The 21472-nt window shown below is 36.1% G+C and overlaps 1 long non-coding RNA gene across 2 annotated transcripts in view; it reads left to right on the forward strand.

Moving 5' to 3' along the window:
- Window positions 1-21472, forward strand: part of LOC141585261 (uncharacterized) — a 99029-nt gene that overhangs the window by 69914 nt on the left and 7643 nt on the right. The window contains exons 3-5 of one of the 2 annotated variants that reach the window (XR_012518659.1): window positions 16444-16578; window positions 18656-18794; window positions 18897-19268. This is a non-coding gene — a long non-coding RNA (uncharacterized LOC141585261). The remainder of the gene's footprint in view (window positions 1-16443; window positions 16579-18655; window positions 18795-18896; window positions 19269-21472) is intronic. The other variant, XR_012518658.1, reaches the window with a different exon arrangement.

Consider the following 21472-nt stretch of genomic DNA (forward strand, 5'->3'; position numbering starts at 1 on the left):
ATATTCTCATTAAAAAAACATATTGTATATCTTAAAAATTACAACTTGGTGAAAGAAAGGGCGGTAATTTTTCCCAATTACAATTATTGATTGCAATATTTAAGAACATATTCCCTTCCTTCCTTCCTTTCTTCTTTCCTTCTTCCCTCCTTCCCTTCCTTCCTCCCTTTGTTCTCTAAAAAGAAGTTAAGTGAAGCCCCTAACTTGGCAAAAAAAAAAAAAAAAAAAAAAAAAAAAAAAAAAAGAGGAAGAAGAAAAAAGAAACAGTAAATAACAATGATCTCACAATGTTATATTCTTAATCCATCTTCACGATTACCAGATTTTAGATATAGAATGAGGGATGTCAGAAATGCAGATGTTCTGAATCATTCCATATGTAAGTGGCAGAGAATACTACTTTTTCTTGAAACAAAGACTTTGGACATTGTAAGAGAAAAAAAATGGCAGAATTGCAGATCGAGTTTCAACCACTCCACTGCTTGTTTCCTTGTGGTTTTGCATTGGAATAAAAGAATAGAGGTGCTATCTTCTGAAGCTCCTTCTAGTTCTGTAATGTTTTTGATTTTCAAATATGAACTGAAACTGAAGATGTATGTCTTGCTTTCAACAGGTGTTTTGTAGCAAGTGTCACAATGATTTTCCTTCCCTATCCATTCTCCTTGTTAGGCACACTTACCCTCCTCTTTCTCCAGGAGCAAAAGTAACAAAATAAATAACTTTGCTACTCTTCACCATCCTCTCACTGTAAATTGTTATCCATTTCAGCAAATAGCTCATTGGAAAGTGAGATTACTTCCTGCAAAAAATGTAGAAGGGAGTGATTTCAAAACTCAGTTATCACTTCCTTAAGCTGAAACAATGGAAATAGTCTCTTTAGTTAGTTATCTTTTTTATGGACGTAGCCTATATCACTAGTTATTTGTGCTTGTGTGTCTGTGTGGGGAAATTATCTATTGATAGAATAGGAGTGCCTGTTGAGTATTTCATATATTATGCCCTTAGAAAACCAGCTCAGGTTAGCTGAGTTACACCACCAAGGAGAAAAGCCAAGTAACAGTGGACTAGTGGCATATGTTTTGTTTCAGTTCTTAGTTCACTAGCTGATCATCCTCAGGAGACAGACAACTAATCTCTTGACTTTGAGTGCATTTCTCTGGCTGCATCCCCACACATCTGTATTCTAAACTTCAAGCTCCATTAGTATGTAGGATACTAGGTAGAGCCCTGATGAAGGTTTATTTGGCACAGAAATCATCCTGTTATGCACAAGTGCATAGAATTAAAATAATAATTTCTAGTTGATTTCATGCTTCCATAGCTTAATGGTCTCTAATGCTACCAGTAGATCCGTTATACGTATTTTTATATAGAAAAGATGTGGGGAAAGAAAATGTCAGCTTTCGAATAAACCTGTGTTCAAATATACTCTAAAATGAAATTGAAAAGAAAATTGGAAATATGAATTTTAAAAGGATTTACTACTTTCTCTTTTCTGAGTAATTTGATACCATGGTATTCATAATTATCAGTGAAGTACTAAGGACAATTTTGTGCTCATCTCTACACCAACATGACATCTCCTGTTTTTCCTTTAAGTGCAGTGGAATGTAATTAGCCAACAGCTTGGGGCTTGATTAAAATGTCACATTTTATAAATTTATGGTCATCTTCTGTGCCTTCCTGAAAGTGAAAGACTTAAACTTTGACTAGACCTACATGCCAGGGAAAGGTATTTTATTCATTAAGGAAAAGGGAAATGTACTCCTGGCAGGTGTCCTGGAGTTTCTATCCATTTCCTTATATTGTGCATGTAAAGGGCTTATATAAATTAAAAGTGTATTACCACCGTTAATTTATTCAAAAATAAAAGCTATAAAACACCCTCCCAATTATTGAGAATTAATAATAATAAAACTAATGATAATATTAGGGTCTGATTTTTTTTTTAGTGCTTTGAATCTCTTATTAAACAAACTAGAGATGGCATAGTAGATTGAGTTATTTGGCCTAATTTTGTAGCGTATCCTGAATCCTTGTTTATTGCCATGAAACTCTTCAATTCTTCTAAAAACAAAGAGTATACTTTCTACTTCTTGACCTTTAGCTACATCATGGGACTCACTTTGGCTAGTAGAATGTGGTGAAGTGACAGTGGCCACATCTAGGACGTAAGGGGACTTGCACATGACCATTGGTTCCTCTGCAATTAAATGAAAAGATCTTTCCCAGAAAAATAATTGCCACTTTGCTTGGAACAGACTTGAGTAAGGAGTCAAGCTCAGCCAGACCTACATGTTGCAGAGTCACTCCGAGGATCTTCCTTAGATCAGCCACCTGCCAACCAGCTGACCCACAGATGTGAAGAGTCATTGTTCATCATCACCACTTAGAGTCCCTGGTTATAGGTTAGGCAACAATACTTCAATACTTAACTAGTATAGAAATATAGAGAAATAATATTTAGAATAAGTAAATAGCACTGTTCATAGATAAATCTTCTATGACCCAACACAGCAAGCAAATTACTCACTTTTGGGGTAATTTAGCAGACTTTCTTTTTAAAGTAATATATTCAAAACATAGGGGTGATTAGAGCAGAAATTCCCTGCATCAAATAATTTTTTTTAAGAAGCAAGCACTCATGAGATGTTAGTTGTTTTCTTGGTTGAGAAATACAGAAGCTTATTAATTTAATGCAGAATAACTTCACGATGTTATTCTACCTGTATTATATCATTCAAGTGTCTCATTTGAAGACAATGGAATCTGGTCTTAATTAAGCACTAAGGGATTCATTAAGGGGCTTAAATAATGTATGGAATCATTGGGAAGGCTGCAAAAACAAACTATTTTGAGCTTCTAGGAATGATTCTCAAAACTCATTTCAGTACTGGGCCCAAGGTGGCTTAGGCGTGAGCCCTGACCAAAAAGTGGCTGCCCCTGCTGCCAACTCCACAACCATCCAGCCTGGGCTACAATCACACAAGTAACACTTTTGTCTTCTTTCTGGCATGACTCAGTTTTGAATCAGAGTCTCCCTATGGTGCATCTGATCAATAGAATATAGAGCTAGAAGGAGGTCAGCAAGCATTTGTAGGATGACTGGAGTGTCTACAACAATGTAGGCCCTGTGGAGACAACCGCTAACAGAACAGAGAGCCCTGTCCTCAAGAACTTTACATTCTAGAAAGGGAAATAAATACATAAAAAATATAAGGTGTTGGATGATGATACATTGTCCAGGACAATAAAGGCAGGAATGAGTAGGCAATGCTGTGGGTAATGGTGTGTAACCTAAATATTTTGGTCAGAGAAAGCGTCACTTTAAAAGTGACAGCCAAGCAGAGTCTCAAAGGAAGGCAGTGAGTGACTTATGCAAACATCTGGAGGAAACAGCACATTCACAGGCCCTCTGGGAGTAGGAGAGAGCAGACCTGAGTTTCTAGGGAACAACAAAGAAACCAGGGTGAATTAAAAAAGGGGGAGAGTAGAATACAAGGGCCCCGGAGAAGTAACAGAGGGACAGATTGTGTGGGACAGGATAAGGACCTTTTCCTTTGCCCTGAGTGACATGGGAGGACACTGGCGGAATGGACAAGATGAGCAAACTGAATTGCCATTTTCTTCTCACTTTTTGAAAGAAAGAAGGCGCAATTCACATAATATAAATTAACTGTTTTAAAAAGTGAACAATTCAGTGGCCTTTAGTACATTCACAAAGTTGTACAGTGATCACTTGTATCAAGTTCCAAAATATTTCATCACCTCTCGAAAATACTCTGTCCCAATTAAGCAGTCATTCCCATCTCCCCTCCCCAGGTCCTGGAAAACATGGATCTGCTTCTTGTCTGTCTGGATTGATTTATTCTTGTTAATTAATATAAATACAATCATACAACATGTGACCTTTTGAATCTGACTTCTTTCATTAGGCATAATGTATTCAAAGTTCATTCACACTGCGGCATGTATTCTGTATTAGTACTTCATTCCTGTTATGATGAATAACATTCCATTGTATGTATCTACCACATTTTTTATTCAGCCATCATTGACCCACTTATCAGTTGTTTTCGCCTTTAAGCTATTGTGAGTAACACTGCGGTTCTTAATAGTACTACTATATTCATCTGTACCATTTGTGCATCAGTAGTGGTTTCAGTATCAGTTTTCAGTTATTTTGTGTATATACCTAAGAGTGAAATTGCTGGGTCATGCGTTAATTCTATACTTAATTCTTCGAAGAACCACCAAATCACCTTCTACAGTGTCTGCATCGTTTTACTTCCCTACCATCAGTTTCTTCACATCTTTGCCAACACCTATTATAGTCTGTCTTTTTATTATTATTATTATTATTATTATAGTCATCCTGTTGGATGTGGAGTGGTATATTATTTTCTTGCTATTTTTCAAAACAAAATTACTCTGGCTGCTATGTTGAGAATAGTCTGCATGAGGGTAAGGATGAAAGCTGTAGTAATTGGAAGAGTATATATCTTTTTGGTAATAACTACTTTGGTAGAATAGAAAATGAATTTGTGTTGTCTGTTAAAGAGATCTAGGAATGTACTGAATGAAAAACTATAGACCTATAGTTTTCCACACGGGGAAAATCATGTAGGTTGTGTTGAAAGAAAAAAAAGTGCAAGTAGTAGCATCTTCACAAAATGGTCACAGAATTGTCTATACCATTGCTTTGTTTTTGAAAGAAGTCCTGCAGTTCTGGAAGCCAAGGTCTGTGACTGGAAGGGAATTTTGAGCTCTGTATTAGTCATTTTTCCTTCAGTTGTAAGAAACAGAAGAGCTGAATGAAAACTGGCTTGTTATAATGCAATTAATTTTGTCACACTACTGGTGTACTGATGGGATAGGAATAGCCTCACAATCAGTTTAGGAAAAAGGTTCAAGTGATGCCACTGCAGGTCCCAGTTTCTCAATTTCACCTTTATCTGGTATTCGCATATGACATTAGCTCTGCCAGAATTTATTTTGTCTCAGCTTTAAATACTTCAGGAGAGTGTGAGTTCCTTTCCCAGATGTCCTAGCAAATGTTCCGTGGTACCTCACTGATTCTGATTGATTATGAGCCAATCACACAGTACCCATTAAGATACCACATCTATTACACAGGCAATGCATGGAGGAGAGCTGGATGGCCAAACGCCTGTGAGCACACACCAGCATGGGTGTTTCGTGACCAAAACATTGCAGGATCAAATATACCTGGATATGTTTCCTGACTCTACCAGACATTGTTCTCTAACTTGGGTGTGGTAATGTCTCTAAACCTGTGTCCTCATTTAATAGTTGGGGATGAAATTATCTATCCTGTATGTTTACTGAGAAGAGAAAATGAGATCAAACTTATGAAGTCCTTTATATATAATAGGCACTAAACTAGAGTTAGCTGCTCTTAATTTTAATAACAATGATCATAATACCAGTTAAATTGAATAGCACTTACTATTTTATATTTCATTACCTATCTCTGTGATTTTTTCATAATCTACACTCAGTAGGTACTGTTGAATTGCAAGTTGTCTGTTTTTGCTTCCTTTATCTAACATTGACAATGAATTTGTCATACGTATTTACCAAAGTTCAAAACGCTCTCTACAAATGCCTTATAATAAATTTTTTGTTTGCCCTTGTCATTATGTATTATTATTATTCAGACAACAGTTTTTGTTTATGAAATATCATAGATTTCATACCATTACTGAAGTTCATTCCTTGACTCCAGTGTTCATTTCCAGGCCACTGTTACAATTTTTATTTGTATCACTGTTTCAGAGACTTATTTTGCAGATGATATGTCTTACATTGGATTCTTCTAGGGTAGAATTTGAGACAAGAATTTAAGTGCAAGTAAAGTCCTAGGAGATGATCCTGAGAAATGCAGAAAGAGGATTGTAGAAGTGTGAAAAAGAAGGAAAGCTAAGGCAGCCAAGAAAGTGTGTGTTGCAAAGGAGTTACCACTATGAGGAAATGGAACGTAATGCCTCTGCAGAAAGTCTCAGAGACAGAATGAAATATATGGCTTCGAGTTATCTCACCTGGTGGGCAAGGGACTTATACACTAACTTATCTATTTGTATACCACATCTCATGAGTTATTGGTTGAGGGATGATTCCACTGGGCCTTATTTCTCCAATACTTTTGCCCTGTGGGTCATTTGGCAAAATAGGTTCCAGTGGCAAGAAAATGGGTTCTTTAGGCAAGAAATGTGAGGGCTCTCAGCTGAAAAGGTAGATTCTGACTTGATAAGGGCCAGGGAATATAGAGGGGCACAGAAAGCATGTACTTGCAGAAATGTTTTAGCAATGTAATGTATCCTTTGTTTGTGGTCATGTGGTTTCCACACACTAAAGATATTATATAAATATAAATTTAAGTATAAATATATAAATTCCTGCTTGCCAATCATCAGCAGCAGATATCAGGCACTATATGTATTCTTGTTAAATGCAAATCTAATTTATACACTGTTAGGAAGATTAATGCAGAAAATACAGATCTCATTGTTAGAAGAAGAAGCCATGATCTCTGACGAATAGCCACCTACCCCACTTCATATATATTTTGAAAAACCATTTATTGTGAAGAGAGAGAACACTCTTGAATGCATATTTCTAAAGATTTTCCCGTTATCTGAAAGACAGAAGCAGGGGTGTACAAAGTAAAGAATGGAGTCAGAGTCAAGTTAGGGTGTATTGGAAGAATTATGAAACAAGGAAATTCATGTGGGTTTACTTAATCCCAGGTGTGAAGATGGAAAGTAGGAATAGAAAAGATTGATTACACAAGGTTTCTGTGATTTCCGTAAGTTTGGGATTATTTGGGCTATAGGGCCTGGAAAGTTACAAGATTTTGAACTTCAAGGGTCATTTCAACTGCATCAGCCCTAAAACTTTACCTGCTATCTCAACCTATCATGAAGATTCATAATCAGTGCTCCATGAAGCCCTTAAAATTATGTGCAAAATGTGTGTGTGTGTGCGTGTGTGTGTATCTGTCTTTGATCCTTTTATCATACTCACAGAAGGGCTGTGGACACCAAGAAAGAATGAATTCCAACTCTTTTAATACTTTAGAGAATTCATTCACACTTGGGATGTAGAAGGGAAATGTCTTTCAGTAACTTACTAAGCAAAATATGACAAGTGATGAGGTACAGAGAGACAGAGAGACTGCTGAGTGTGTCAGACTGAGAATCTGAGCCAAGAGGAGGACAGAACAGGTGATTAATTTCCGCCGGACAGCTTACCTCAGAATGACACTCCTGGAATCTCATTTATTCATTTGTCAGCAAATTAAATGTCAGCAAATTGGGCCAACATATTCAGAGGTTACTATGTGTGAGGATTGTTCCACAGGTGGGGTATGCAATGCCAGAACTATTAGCCATATGTAGCTATTGGGGACTTGAAATGTGGCCAGTGCCACATATAGAAGTGATACTATTTTCAAGATTTATAATACCTTATTACATATAATAAATATATTTTTACGTTAGTTTTACCTTTTGCCATTTTCTGTTCTAATGAAACTTCTAGAAAACTTTAAATCATTTATGTGCTTCTCCTTGTATTTATATTGGACAATACGCTTCTAGATACCAGCAAAGACTCTTTGCTTATGGGCTTTAAAAATGTAGTGGAAGAAAGCAGACAGTCAAAAATAAGCATACTGAGCGAACTCTGTAGTAGCTAGAAGGTGATGAATAGTATGGCAAAATGGAGAACTAGAGCAGGAGAAGGAGATGAGGTATGATGGGATGGTAGAAGGCATTTTTCAATGTGAGGGCAACGACAGGTTGCTTGAAGAAATTTGAACTTTTGAACAAAGTCTCATGCAGGTTTGGAGGTTTGCAGGCAGTGAGAACAGCAAGTGAAAAACCCTTAATGTGGAAGCTTGACTGACTTGATTGAGGGCAACAAAGAGAGTTCAGGGGCTGGAGAAGAGTGGACTAAAGTCAGGGAGGCAAAGGCTGTTGGAGATTGGACAGATCATGTGGTGCTTTCAGAATTAGACAATGAAGTGGGTGAAATGGGAATCCAGTGGAGGGTTTTCAGAGAAGGAATGGCCCACATTTGACTTCGATTTTAAGCAGATTGCCCTGGCTGGTATATTGCAGCCAGATTACAGAGAGGCAAAGATGGAAGCAGGTGATCAGCTTGCAGGCTATTGGAGTAATCAGGTAGGAGACAAAGTTGACTCAGCTCAAGGTAGTGTGGTATAGATACTGAAAAAGGGTTAGACCTCAAAACCAGACAACTCACCAGGAAAATACCTCCAAAGCTTCAGGCTTAGGACAAACCAGAGACCTGAAGTTGTTATTTTGGCAGGTTTTGCTGCCAAAATAATATAGAGTTTATTTCCTGGTCTGCTTACATACAGGTTTGAGCTCTGTTCCTTTTATCCCCACACAAGCTTTGAGTTATTTATATGTCACTTAAACAAGCTCAAGCCTTTCTCTGGAAAACAATTATCTGTAGGAGTCAGGAGCTTTGCATATTTGATGATCGGATATGCATTTCCTGTTCGGCATCTTTCTGGATATTCTATTTTCTACTAAATCTCAGATGGATGGTAATAAATGTTTGTTCAGCAGCAGCTGGTCCCAGATTGTTATCCTGTTGCGAACATATTTTATTTATTTGTCTTCATTTTTTTAACCTCTCTTGGTAGCCTTTCTTTTTCTCAAGGCTTTATACGTAAAATAAAAATGTGTGCTGCTTAATCTGTTCACTTTCCAGTTTCTCTCACTGAATTAAGTGCAATTGTATATATAAAAATGGCCTCATGCAACCTGCTGTGCATTGTTGCTGATTTAAATATGAGCATAAAAATTTTTAAAAAAATCTTCCAACATTATATAATGCTAGGGGAAATACTCCTCTTTTTAAAGTGTCTTTGTGGAGGAATCTTTAATGTTGACTTTGTACTGAATGAGTATGTTGCTTTCAAAAGAATTAATCTAGTGTTAGATTTGAAAGGGGTAGGGGAAAAATGAAAGGAAGAACTTATTTCCATAAAGTATACTACAACATCGATGCTCTTCTTATCATAAGTGAAATGAATTCCTTTTTTAAAAAGTGGACTATAATGTTCTGTTTATACTTATTCCAACTGAGTGGCAAGCTTCATCTTATAATCATATCATCCAGATCACTTTTAGGTAGTATTTACTACCAAAAACTCTAACAGAAGTTATTTATTCTTATACCTATATATATTTAGTAATTATTTTTAATTGAATTTATGTAAACTTAGTGTGAATGAGTCAATTGTTCAAATCCATTATGAAACACCACCAAACAAACTAATAAATAAGAAGAAGCTGCTCTTGACTTCTGACCTCTTGCCTTTGAAGGCAGAATTGAATAGTTGGTAAGGCTATGGTTTTTGGTGACAAACAGATCTAAATTCTGCTGACCCCAACCCTCTGACTTAGTAACTTTGGAACCTTAATCAAGATATTCAATATTTCTGAGGCTCAGTTTTCTTAACTGCAGAAATAGAAAATCTTACCTTAAAGTATTGCCTAAAGGGAATCTTACCTTAAAGTATTGAGCCTAAAGGGAAACACCGTGCATTAGCTTTCAACGACTGCATAACAAATTTCCTTTAACTTAGTGTCTTAACACCTATTTTATTCTTCCACAGTTATTCGGCTGTAAATTCAGATAGGCTAACTGGGTCCTCTGTTGAGAGTATCGTGAGCTTGAAATGGAAGGTGTCAGGGGTCAGCCTACCTAGACTCCTAACCAAACGTTCTGGGGTCTCAGAACACTGCCGTGGGTAACTCCCTCCACTGAAGGATGTTTCCAGGTTCATTCAGGTTTTCACTTGAGTTTGGTTCCCTGTGGGTTTGGACTGACGTCCTCCTTTCCCTGCTGGCTTTCATCCAGAGGACATTTTCAGCTCCTAAAGGCCACCTTCATTTCCTGGCTTGTGGCCCTGTTCATCTTCAAAGCTAGTAATAATAGCATATTGAATCCCTCTTGTGCTTAGAATTTTCCAACTTCCCTTCACAGATTCTCCCTGATGTCCTGTTTAATTTGTACTTGTTAGAGCGCATGTGATTATATTGGGCTCACCTGGATAATCCGGGATACTGTCACTATTTTAAAATCAACTAATTAGTAACCATCATTACGTTTAGCAAGTACACAAAGGTAGCACAGGGGCAAAGGTCATGAACCAAGATTCTGCTTACCCTTATTTGCAAAGTAATTAGCACACAATGCTTGCAACAGAGTCAATGCGGAATGTTAGTTGTTTACAGCAGCAAGGAGGACAATACTCCCATGAAGTGTGAGTCTGTACATTCAAATGAATGTGATATTCTGATGGAAATTCCAAGGTGTATTACTGGGATGGTATTTGAGATGTTTTGTTATGAAGTGGAGTGATATCAGAGTATTTCAATGACAACTTTATTCAAAAGAAACTGAGTAACAAAAATCAGAGAAGAGCTGTTAATCCTTATACCTCTTCTGAAGTTTACAGGGGCTGGGAACCGAGTGGTTTGATAATTAGATAGCTTCCTCCTCACAGTTAAGAGAACCTGCATTTCTAAAGGGTTCCACATGAATGAGTAAATGTGATGGGAGACATTGGTGACATTGGCGACAGCAATTTAACTGGATATAGCAAAGAAAGAGAGGGGATTTCTGGAAGAGCAGAGTTGTCTCACTCAATAGAAAAGAACACTCCAAGGACACTTGTCAAAGAGAGCTAAAAATGGTTGCTTTATCCAGGATGAAAAGAAGCAAGGTTAAGTGTAGTGTGTACATGTAATCTAGAATGCTTAATTGGATGTTTAGTAATATTTGTAATGCTAAAAACACAATAACTTGGCTGGGTGCGGTGGCTCAAGCCTGTAATCCCAGCACTTTGGGAGGCCAAGGCGGATGGATCACGAGGTCAAGAGATCAAGACCATCCTGGTCAACATGGTGAAACCCCGTCTCTACTAAAAATACAAAAAAATTAGCTGGTCATGGTGGCGTGTGCCTGTAATCCCAGATACTCAGGAGGCTGAGACAGGAGAATGGCCTGAACCCAGGAGGCGGAGGTTGCGGTGAGCCGAGATCACGCCATTGCACTCCAGCCTGGGTAACAAGAGTGAAACTCTGTCTCAAAAAAAAAAAAAAAAAAAAAAAAAAAAAAAAAAAAAAAACCGAAAGAAAACACAATAACTTGAAAGAAAATTAAACAAAAACAGGAAAAGGCGAAGTCATGATATGGGAGATGCTGTTGTTGCCCTGTCCACAGCCCTTCATTCCACTAGACCTGGGTTTTTCAACCTTGGCACTGTTGACATTTTGGGCAGGATAGGTATTTGTTGTGGGAGCACTGTCCTGTATATTGCAGGACATTTAGCATCATCCCTGGTCTCTACCCACTAGATACTAGCAGCACAGTACCCCTGCCCCCACCACCCTCCACTTACAGAAACCAGCAAGGTCTCCAGACATTGCCAAACATTCACTCAGAACAAAATTGCCCCTGTTGGAGAAGAGCATGCTAGGCCAATGATCTACACGCAAATGTGTATCAGAATCCTGGAGGGCTTGTTAAAACACAGCATTGAAGTCCCCATTATAAGTCAAAGGTGCTGCTTGAGAATTGCATTTCCAATGAATTACCGAGTGATACTTATGCTGCTTGTCCAGGGACCATACTTCAAGAACCATTGCTGCAGACACCAAAAGTTTCCTTTAACAAACATCTGTCACTTTCCTTGAGGGTTTTCTTTGGTCACATGTATGATCCTCCCCATCAACTAGGAATGAAATGCCAGGGAATAAATGCCCTCCAGAGTAATTGTCAGCAATGAGGGAAGGGATTTGGTGAATGAATACTTCATATCCCTCACCTCTCAGGTGATAGAGAAGGGAGGCACATTCTTCATAGCACTGCAACCCCAAGGTTTCTGACAAGATCAAGCTCCCGTGGCATGTAGCAATCATCTATTCATTAATTAACCTCTGCTGGCTTCTTCACTTCTCTGTCTCATTTTCTCTGTTCTCTACTGGTGCTTCTTGGTAGTACCTCCAAAATGAACTACCTGCCCTTAAATCCTTACCACATGGTCAGCTGCTGGGCAAAGCCATAATAAAGTATACCTTATAAATGTAATTTCTAGCTGATACGGTTTGGCTCTGTTTCCCCACTCAAATCTCATCACGAATTATAATCCCACATGTCCAGGGAGGGACCTAGTGACTGGATCATGGGGGCAGTTTTTTCCATGCTGTTCTCAAGACAGTGAGAGAGTTCTCATGGGAGCAATGGTTTTAAGTGTGGCACTTCCTTGCTCTTTTTCCCTCTCTCTCCTGACACCATGTAAGACATGCCTTCCTTCCTCTTTGCCTTCTGTCATGATTGTAAGTTTCCTGAGACCACTTCAGCCACATGGAACTGTGATCAATTAAACCTCTTTTCTTTATAAATTACCCAGTCTCAAGTAGTCACTTTATAGCAGCGTGAGAATGAACATATACACTAGATTTTATTTTTTTATTTTCATTTATATTTTTGTAGACATGGAGTCTTGTTATGTTCCCCAGACTGGTCTTGAACACCTGGCCTCAACTGATCCTACCACCTCAGCCTCTGTAGTAGCTTTGGGACTATAGGTATGAGCCAGTGAACCTGGCCTAGGCTTCATTTTATTTATTTTATTTTATTTTTTGAGACAGAGTCTCACACTGTCGCCTGGGCTGGAGGGCAGTGGCGACAGTGTTCTGGGTTCACTGCAACCTCCATGTCCCAGGTTCAAGTGATTTTCCTGCCTCAGCCTCCCTAGTAGCTGAGATTAGAGATTAGATTAGGCACCTGCCACCACGCCCAGGTAATTTTTTGTATTTTTAGTAGAGATAGGGTTTTACCATGTTGTCCAGGCTGGTCTTGAACTCCTGACCTCATGATTCACCTGCCTTAGCCTACCAAAGTGCTGTGTCCAGGCTGGTCTTGAACTCCTGACCTCATGATTCACCTGCCTTAGCCTACCAAAGTGCTGGGATTATAGACATGAGCCAATGTGCCTGGCCTTTTATCAATTTTTAATTTTAAACCCCTAGTTCAGTTGTTTTTTTTTTTTTTTTTTTTTTTTTTTTTTAAACAAGAGGTGAATTTGCCTCCTTTGCCATGGAAGAGTGGTAGTCTGGAGATACTGTTAGTTGTCAAAAGTGTGACTGGGAGGTGCTGGCATCTAGAAACCTGTGGGGTTACTAAACATCCTACAATGCACAGGACAGCCCCTACGACAAAGACTTACCTGGTCCTCAATTTCATTAGTGCTAAGATTGAGAAACTGAGGTCCAAGGAAAAAAAAGAAGAAACTAATTTCCAATGAAGATGCATACTCAGAAGTATGCAAGTGTCCTCTCTGAAATTAAAAGTTTGAGGTTTAAGTTCAGAGACTGATAAATTGTGGCTGTTCATCTACTTCAAAAATAGTAAGCATATTCATGTCATTATTTTTTTTCCTTTCCTGTGAATTAGTATTCCTAGATTTATTTCCTAGACTAATATTCCTAGATTTACTTCCCTAAAATCTTTGAACTTTTTAAAAGAAAAAAAAAGGGCTTTCTCAAAGCAAATGTTCAGTTTGCAATGGATCATCAGACTTGTTCTAAAGAAATACCAACTTAATTTTTGACCTAAGAGTGAATTATTGAATTGCCATTATACATCTGGAAGTTGTTCTATTTGGATAGCTGGTTTTAGATTTTCTCATCTGTTTATATTGTATGATTCAAACAGGTTTCTGGATACCTAACACATAAGGCATTTTTGTTAGTGTAATGTTTTGAAATGTTGAATGCTAGCAAAAATGTTCAATCGATACAAGAAAATTAAACTTGATAAATGTGTAATAAAAGATATTTGAAGAAAAAAGAATTACTGCATAGCACCAAGCCCTTTTTTTTAAAATACAATATTTGAGATAAGTAAACTAGCTTATGGGTCGCTGGTTTGAAAAAGGAAAGAAAATGTGGGGAGAGTAAGAGAAGAAGTTCAATTTAAATATTTCTCTATAATAGTAATTTCTCAAAAAAATCAAATATAAATTGGCCACCTTAATTTTTGAACTTCATAGTGTGTTATTTTCAGAAGTTCAACTTTCACAGTGTCTTAGTAATCAAGATTTTAGGTTTGAATACTATTTTTAATACTATTTATTTCTCAGAAGTCTGCTATCAGTTATTGAAGGTGTAAAATTCAGTTTAGTTTTTCTCCTTTTACATGGAAAAGCCTGAAATACAACTGGTAATTAGCTAAAACTGAGTTTCTTTTGCAACTGTTTTACAAAGAAATCTTCTTATTGACATTGGGTTGCAGACGGAAATAAGTCATTTTATGTAGTAATACTTGATTTGGTCGAATTCTTGCCTATAAAATCCAGTTATAAAACAATCACTACTTTTGAAACCATATATTATTTTTGAAAGATTATTATAAAATATCATTTTTCTAGAAAAAATATATTAGTGTGTGTGTGTGTGAGAGAGAGAGAGACAGAGAGAGAGAAAGAGAGAAAATGAGAGAATAAGAGACTGAAAGTAAAGAGAGAGAAGAGAGAGAGATGATGGATACGCGAGGTGGTTAGGGGTATCTAATTAAAAATAGTTTTAAGGGAATGCATTTTTATGAGTTAATTTAAATTGTTAATTTTTTCCTATGGAAGATATTATCTCTTAGCTGTAAAATGAAGAGATTCTACCGAATATCATCCAGGTGCTATTAAATAAGGCCTTCATTTACTAACTGAAGAGGTTAAATGAAAAGATACTCTGTGTAAAGTAAGCAAATAGCTATTACATGTACATATTTTGTTGTGATTTATTTTTTTATTAGAACAAGTGTTCAATATTTTCAAAGTTTTGAGATTTCCATCTCTAGAAGGGGAATAAAAAACTAGCATTCTCAGAGACAAAAGAAAAGAAAACCCTCTACATATTATAACTTGGGCATCATGTCTCTTTTTTTTATGATTCCGAATAAGAGAGTTAAGCATCCCAAGCTATATTGGGTGGGCTTTTCTCCAAGTCCACTCAAAATAGGAAGATGATTATCATATTTCCAGCTTTAGATAAACTGTAATACAAAGTGATTTGCTTTAAGAGTGATTATATATCTAACTTAGAGATTCATAGTTCATGAATGGAACACATCATGAGACTTAAATTCCTTTTGGGAGCACAAAATGATAATTAAAACACAAATCGCACTAAAAAGAATGTTATATTTACATGTCACCAGATGAGGTCAGTTTATGGACTTTGCCCTTTTTTTTATTATTATTTTTTACTTTTTTTGAGGCAGAGTTTCACTCCATCACCCAGGCTGGAGTACAGTGGTGCAATTTTGGCTCACTGCAAACTTTGCCTCCCAGGTTCAAGCAATTCTCTGCCTCAGCCTCCCGAGTGGCTGGGATTATAGGCAACCACCACCATACCTGGCTATTTTTGTATTTTTAGTAGAGACAGGTTTTACCGTCTTGGCCAGGCTGGTCTTGAACACCTGAGCTCGTGATCCACTTGCCTCTACCTCCCAATATGCTGGGACCACAGGTGTGAGCCACTGCACCCAGCTGGCTTTGGCCATCTTAATGCAGTTTATTATCTTTCGAAGGCTACTTTAAAAATCAGGATAGCTGTTTCTATCTAGAATACACAGATCAAAACAAATGGAAACATTTGCCACATTTGAAAAACCACTCCTCAAATGAATGCTGGGAATTTTAGTGACCTAAAGGAAAGATCCGTTAGAATACTTAGATTAAGGGCGAGCTTTGTCTTGCAATAGCTCTGTTACCCAAGGCGAATCAGTCAACTACTCAGAGAAAGAGTAGTCCCATGTGGAAAATGATGTGCGAACTTAATTTAACATAGGTTACCCTGTTGAACAAGAATGATCAGATTCTGTATTCCTCAGTGTGGGAAAACATATGCAGTGAGGTGTGCTGCTTCAGCCAGAATGCGCTAAACAGTATTACACTACTTGCAAGAGTGACTGTGCACTGGTAAGCATTCAAAAGCGGTCAGGAAATGGAGAAGCATTAACTGTTTAAGGAAATGTTTTGAATATTGTGAAGAAGGGTATAAACGCATGGTGCTGCTGTCGTTTTGAGTATTGTTACCTGTTATAAGCTGCCATTCGTGGATCAGAATTGCATGGTGAGGCGAAAGTCCAGCTGAACACTGCATGACTTGATTTAGTGAGGACAAGTTCAATAGAGTGAAAGTCCAATATGAAGGAGTGGAAACAAGTACATACCCACTCAGAATTCAATTTCAAAATTAGATATAGTTATTGTTGACGTACTCATTTGTGGAATGATATTTGACGTAGCAGGAACTATTTTTGAGATATATCCAGGTTGGCTCAGAATGACTTTTATTTTTTTTTCCTTTGAAGATGCAGTAAGACAAAGGATGATGAATAATGAAGGGACAGGGGATTACAAGGGCAAGGTGGAAATTCAGGTGATTGTGAAGTCAATGGCGATGAATGAAAAAACAAGGATATGCTTTAAACTGGGATTCTTCACAGGTCAGTTTCTTCAATCTCTAATCGCCCAGTCTAGCAGTGTTTTTATTTGAAGGGAATCCAGATGCATTCAAGTAAATGTGATTATCCAACAAATTAGATACAATGAGATTCGATAAGAATTGTTTTTTTTATATATTACCGTCATCTATATGAAAAAATAATACAAATATCCATGGCTCTTTCAGAGCTGAGTACTCAGAGGGTTATAAAACATTCTGAAGCTTTACTTTTATGTCTTGTGCTTTACTTGTTTCAGGCTGCACTAAGAGTAAAATTTTTTATACCTCGAGCCAAATTTCTGATGCTGTTGTTTAATGAGTGGGACAAGAATATTGAGATGAAAGTATAACACATTCTTTTTACTTCTAAAGCATAAGACCCATTTTCAAAGTACAGGATAAAGCCAGGAACCCTTCTGGCTACTAGATATCATGTATTTATTTTTATTCCAGTCCTGCAGCTACAGGGCAAAAACGAGAGTGAGAAAAAAAAAGGAGAAGCCAAATAATATAACTGTATTTCTTTTTCAATTCTCTGTTTTGGGGGAAGAAAGGAAAAGGGTATTAGTCAGGGTTTAGACTGTAGTTTTTTTTTTTTTTTTAAAGTATATACAAAAAAATCCCAACATCTTTCTGATTGATAAAGTAAGTAAGGTTAGAATGAAAAGTAGAAAATATTTTTTAATCACACCATTTTCTTTTAAAACAAAGCCAACCCTTAAGGGACACTGAGGCCTTAGCCTGTGTGTTTAGGGCATAACAATAGAATAGAATAATATTAATTTGAAGTTGAGAATGTTCTTACTCCTTAGAATTGGGCATATCTTTCTTGCTTCTCTTTCACAACTGTCACAATAAAGCTGAATTTTAAACAGTTGTAAACAAAGCATTTGAACCTATGAGAGAAAAATTATAGAGGCAAAACCAAAATCAATGAGTCAAATCTGTTATGCTATAATGTGGATCAAGAAATTGTTTAGGTAAACCCCAAAAGATATATAACATTTAATTTGACAGCTTTTCCAAGAAAACAACCTCACTGATTTAGGTTTTAGTGTGCTAACCCAATTCTGGAAAATTCAGGCTATAAGTATTTAGTTGAACTGAAAGAAAGTTAACTGCTGTTTTAATTTTAAAGGATATTGCAAAGGTTAGTGGTATATTTTTATGAGCATAACATGCACAATTACAGCAGGGATGATTGGTCAGAGTGGATTATATTTTACACATAATTAGTCTAGACATATGTTGGAGCCACTTAGTAGAGGAGAATGTGGCTGGTTTTGCTAATACTTGATTCAGCTTTGGCATATTCCTTTTTAAAAAGCATCTGCCTTTGACTTTTCATAGTAAAGCGGTTTTTGTAATAATATTGGGTAAATAAATATTTTCCAAAGCTATATGTTATCTTAAGTAATGTATGTCATTATTGATTTTTTTCCAGTAGTAAGAAAACTGATAGTTGGAATTGTATGTAGTTGCCATAGTAACACGCACAAGTCCATTTCTCTTGAAGTGGAAGTACACAATTAATCTGTTTTTAAAGCTATTTTACTATGAGAATGTCTACAGAACGCAATAACAGAGATCTGTAGTCCTGATAATTTTTGTCATTTTTTAAACCACAACTGTCTAAATAATCTTTTCAGATTAAAAAATGTTAATTAGTAGAATTATTTTAAACTTAAGAATAAACACATTTTTATGTAAAAAAAAACAAAGCTTCCAAAATATTGAGTCCTTTGTATTATTTTACATTTTATGGAGTTCATTAATGTTCTACACAAACAAATTTTAAATATATGAGTCTTTTATTACTTTTACATTATGCATTTATTTAAAATGAAAATAACATTCAATTTAAGGTGGCAAATGTAACATGGCTCCAGAATATATTAACATATTTTATTTTTATATCATGTATTATTCGGCTTAAATTTGCATGTGCATATGTCTCTATTTCTGTGTTAGTGTGTAGTTTTCTCTGACAAAAAGTACTCCCAGTATTCATCAATTAATGTTAAATGAGGTTTTTAATGTTTTTGATAAACTGATGTTAATCTATATTTCTAAAACAGGGTCACAAAATTAAATGGCTATACGAGTCAGCCAGGCAATGAAAATCAGTGAAATGCTCCAGATGGAAGACAACAATGAGGAATGTGGCCTGGAAATCAGATGGCCAGAAGAGAGGTGGCAGCTCCACCTTGAACCCCCGTGAGTACTAATACATGCAATGTGCATCCAAAGTTTTCCTGATTTTTAAGAGAAGTCAGAATTTTGAATGCTGATATAAAATCTGTTTGCATATAAATCCAGGAAACCAAGGCAATCGAATTTTTGAAGAATACAGCAGGAAGGGTCATAAACATCTGCAGTTTTCATCTGGATCACCAGCTGTCATTCTGCATATCCTACTTACCTCAAGGGGCAACTTCAGTCTTGAAAACAGAACATCATAAGATGTTGGTGCCACTTGATCCAACTGGAAAATACCAGCATTTACGTTTTTATTTTACAGATGCAGAAAGCAATATTTAACTGACTGGCTGTCACTCACATCAGGAATCAGAAGCAGCCTTAAAGGAATGGATCCCTTTTTGCTATTTAAAAATATAATCTTGGATCTAATGATTGAAATTACATGTTTGGATCATTGAGGAATAATGAAATACTTTGGACTTGAGCTATGTGAGTAAATGATTGAATGATGCAAGGGAACTTTGTTTGTGGATCCTGTGAAGAGAGATAGGACAGGGAATGTCCAGTAACACTATTGTTACCTTAGATTCTTCGTTATGCATTGAAATAATCATGGTTCCATGGTTGTATTTAGTAAGTCACTTCAGAAAGCAACAGTTTTGAAATAAGAAGCTCTGGAAATGCCAGGCTAGAGCTTCGTGGTGGCCACTAGGTATAGCGGACAGGAAGGAAGGAAAAGTGAACAGAAAGAGTGGAGGGAACACTACATGTTGCACAGTTCTGGAAGTCCCTATGCTGGCCCTTGGGTAGAGGTGGCATCTACCACTACTCTTTTTTGGCTCTTCTGTTTCCTCTGATTTTTTATAAAACCAGCCTGATATATTACTTCGTAACAGAGTTATGAAAAAAGATCTTTGGAATCCCAACCTTTGAAGCTCTACCCACTCTTTACTCTAAAGGTCAGTCAAGGGAGTACATAGAGATTTCTGACAAAATATTAATAGAATGTGAATTGTTGCTAGAGTGGGATTAATTAAGCCATATGATAGAGCTTCACTAAATTTCTTAAGGTCGGGAGTGAGGGCTTTGTTAAAGAAAATATTTTAAAGTAGCCTCAGTAGCATATTAGAAAATGTGATAAATTTGGAGGTTGTGGTCATAAACTTGACTTGGAGCTCTGCCATTTTTTACCAACTGGGTGACATACAGCAAGTCACATAGCTTCTTGTGCTCTTTTATAAACATATATCTTCAGATGCATATGTCATGAGTTTTTTGTGATTGTTTCTAAAATATCTTTTTTCTTTTATGAAAATAAATCTATGCTTATTATTAAAAATAGATAACTTCATTATCTAATCTGAACTATTGTATTAGAATGACTACTACAAAGAACAATGTCATATTTCAGATACTTTAAAGGATTTTTTATATAAAAATATAAAAATCTAGCAGAGAAATGAACTCACACTAAAAGCCAGTCTACAATAAATAAATCATATAATATTATGCCAGACAATGGATTATTGAAGTGATTGAATGAAACAAAATAACTTCTAAAATAGTTAATATTCTTTAATAATTTTACACCATATATCCATAAAACATAAGCTGTACTTCTTACAAAAAGCATAATTTAAAAAATTCTAAATTTGAAATAAGTTTAAAAAGGAAAACAAAGAAGTTGCAAACATGTCGATTTCCCATATACACTTTACTTCTCCAAATGTTATCTTAACACAGACACAGTACAATTTATCAAAATCAGATCATTATGATTTATCCAATACTATTAACTGATTTTTCAGATTCTACTCACAATGTTCTAATCATCCATTCATATCCTCTTTCTAGTCCAGTATCCAATTAAGGATCTTATATTGTTGTAAGTTTCATGTCTCCTTAGGCACATACAACAAAAAGAATTTCTTAATCTTTCTTTGTCTTTATGTCACTTTAACTTTCAAGAGTACTGGCCAGTTATTGTTTAGAATTTTTCTCTATTTGGCTTTGTTTGAGAATTGTTATGATTTGATTGAGGTATTGCTGGCCAGAATATCCCATATGTGAATGTTGTGTCTTTTCTGGCACATCATATTAGGAAGTACATGAAGTCAACATGCCTCATTTCTGGTTACTTTAACTTTGATCTCTTGGTTAAGGTAACTTTAATTTTTAACCGTCTAAAATAAATGAAAATTATCAACATTTCAGTCTTCTTTAAAAAAATTTTTAGCATACATATAACTCCTAATTAGGTGCTATCTGAAATTGAGCCTAATATAAAGTATAATAATTGACCCTCACTAGACAGGGGATTCTAATAAAGTATCATTATACATTTTGATATGCTTATTAAAAGTTAATAATGTTATAATGTAAAAATATTAATTCTATATTTTGATGTTTTAGTGCTATTTATATGGAAATAAAAAATAGTCTTAGCTACGTTATGAAGAAATCTAAATTTAATTTATAAAGTTTAATATGGCTTTAGTAAAAGAATATTGTGACATATTAGAAGTATTTGTGCAGAAATTTTCTTTAATTCTGCTTTTTAAGATTGTTTCAGAGCTGTGATATCCATTTCACTATTAAAATGTGGCTTATGACTAGTAATTTCTTAGGTGTTCTATAATACATCTATAAAGGTTAAGTGACATTTTATTCCATCTTCTTTGATTCTACTAGCA

This window comes from Saimiri boliviensis, chromosome 8 (genome assembly GCF_048565385.1).
Source record: "Saimiri boliviensis isolate mSaiBol1 chromosome 8, mSaiBol1.pri, whole genome shotgun sequence".
NCBI classification, from domain to species: domain Eukaryota; kingdom Metazoa; phylum Chordata; class Mammalia; order Primates; family Cebidae; genus Saimiri; species Saimiri boliviensis.